Raw genomic sequence first — 2,270 nt, forward strand, 5'->3', positions numbered from 1 at the left:
AACAGCGAGCCCTCCGGTGACAAGCTGCTCACTCTGTTGAGTGGCCTCTGAGCGTGGGGCTGCCGGCCGCCCCTCGGGACAGTAGCTCTCACGCAGGGAGAGCTGTGTTTTCGACATGATGCTCCTGCCAAGGAGACCTCTTTGACACCTGAGCAGAAACGTGTGTTGACGCTTGCACGCTTGCCTTGCACGCTGAGCTTTGGAAGCCTGGTGTGTCACAGTGGAGAGCACCCCCACTGCCCGCAGCCCATGCTCTGCCACCGGGCGTCTTGTTACGGCAAACGGCTACTGCACCGGGGTCACAGCGCCTGGCTCGGGGGGGCAGGCTCCCCCTGGGGACGGTGTGGTGCGCCTCGGTTAGCAGCCGTGTCTGGCGGCCGCGTTCCTCCTGGTTTATGAATGGAGAGGCTAAGACGGTGGGACCCGTGTGTCCTTGTGTCTGAAAGCTTCGAGAATTCCGGGTAGAAGTAAGGGACAGTAAAGGCTGGAGAAGACAGTGGGGGACACACCCTCCTTCTTCGTGGCCGGCAGGCCGGTGACTGTGGGGAGAGGTCCCACGGGACAGGAACCGCACTCCTGTGACTGCTCATTCACCGCCTGCGGACCAAGCGTGAGGGCCGGGTGGTGGAGTGACTCGCTGTCCGTAGGGCAGTGTCCTGCTGGCGGCCATCTGTCCTGAGCCTGAGACAGGAACAGCCTCTCCTGGGCTGGCCCCGGAAGTCACTAGCTTGGGTTTCCTGCCGTGTGTCACACACACAGGCGTCCTTGGTCCAGTGGTGGAGGGCAGGGTTCAAGTGCCACAAGCTGGGCCGTGGACGAGGCTGGTGGCCTCAGTGACCAGTACGTCTGTAACCATCTGCATGGAAAGTAAGGCGGACGGGACGGAGCAGGGTGAGGAGTCCAGTGCGGGCCCTTCCCCTGGGAGGAGGCGGGCGTTGCGGTGGCGAGCCGGGTATCGTGGGCGGACAGGCAGGGCGGCCCAGCCCCGGGGTCCAGGGCCGGACTGAGGCAGAGGGGGACACCTGTGGGAGGTGCTTTGAGTTGCCTGTGGCTGGGGGCGGGAGGGAAGGACAGATGGCTCTTTGCGTTTTGCGTGTCAGCCTTGTGGGATTGTCAGGATGGAGCGTTTTGCAAAGTCGGACAGAGCTGGGTTTGGAGGCCGGCTCTGCCGCGATGTACCGCCGAGAGCCTGGCCTGTTCCTTAGGCATTGGGCGTGTCCTGGTGTGCGACACGCTCTGAGGGTGGCCGCGGGCGGCTCAGCGAGGCAGCGTCCCCGTGCTCGGCGCCCAGCAGCAGCCAGCAGCACCCCTTCCTCCTCTGAGGGCTGGGGGCCTGGGGCGGCGCGTCGGGGGTGGTTTCTGTCGCTTGTCCCGGAGCCGGTTGGTGGGGGGCTGCTTGCTTCCAGTGAAGAGTGTGGACGCACTAGCGTTGCCAGCCTCTGCCGTGCGCCCCCTCCTGTGGGAGTGCCCTCGGAGACACGCACACGTGGCCATCCTGACCTCCCTGTCTGCGGAGGAGGTGGCCACGTGTGCTCCCTGCCACAGGCCAGGGCACCAGGGCTCAGGGAAGGCAGCAGGCTGGGGTCAGGCCTGCGACGCCCGCATGGCGTCCTCTCTTCCCGTGGACGCTGTGATGAAGTGGCCAGTCGCTTAGGGAAGGGACGGTGCCCGCAGCGACGGCCCCCGCTCGGTGTGTCTGTGCCCGAGGCACTGCCACCGCAGCGCACCACAGGCCGACGGCCCGCACACACACAGTTCTGGAGCGCAGAGGCCTGACGTCGGGGCGCGGGCAGCGTCCCTCCAGAACCTGGCACAGCCCCCGGCCTCTGGCTGCGAGGGTGCGGGCAGTCCTTGGCGTCCTAGGGCCTGTGGAGGCGTCATCGCCGTCTCTGCCTCGTCACACGCCGTCTTCCCGTGTGTCTCCGTGTCTAACAAGGACAGGAGTCGTGTGGGGTGGAGGGCCACCTGCTCCATCCAGCGTTAGCGCATCTGAGCCGGTCACATCTGCACGGGCCTCTCCCAGCGTTGTTCGCCCGAGGGGCTGGGGGTAGGCCGCACGTCTCCTTCCTGGGAACACGGTGCGACCCCCTAACACTCGTCCCGTTAACAGCGCGAGCGAAGCGTGCTCAGTGACAGGCCTGCTTCAGTCCCCATGCCCTTCCCGACAGCAGGCGTCGTGTGCACGCAGGGCGGTGGCCCAGTGGGACTCGGCAGCCCAGGGGCGCCCTCAGTGGGGATGCTGGCGCGGCGGGACGTGGCTCCGCTCTGTG

General features: G+C 66.4%; 2 protein-coding genes across 3 annotated transcripts in view; one reads left to right on the forward strand and one right to left on the reverse strand.

The window, feature by feature from the left end:
- Positions 1-2,270, reverse strand: part of RAN (RAN, member RAS oncogene family) — a 21,886-nt gene that overhangs the window by 18,777 nt on the left and 839 nt on the right. The gene's annotated exons all lie outside the window — the stretch shown is intronic.
- STX2 (syntaxin 2) overlaps positions 1-2,270 on the forward strand; it is a 25,965-nt gene that overhangs the window by 3,195 nt on the left and 20,500 nt on the right. The window lies entirely within an intron of this gene.

This window comes from Pteropus alecto, unplaced genomic scaffold (assembly GCF_000325575.1).
Source record: "Pteropus alecto unplaced genomic scaffold, ASM32557v1 scaffold213, whole genome shotgun sequence".
Taxonomy (NCBI): domain Eukaryota; kingdom Metazoa; phylum Chordata; class Mammalia; order Chiroptera; family Pteropodidae; genus Pteropus; species Pteropus alecto.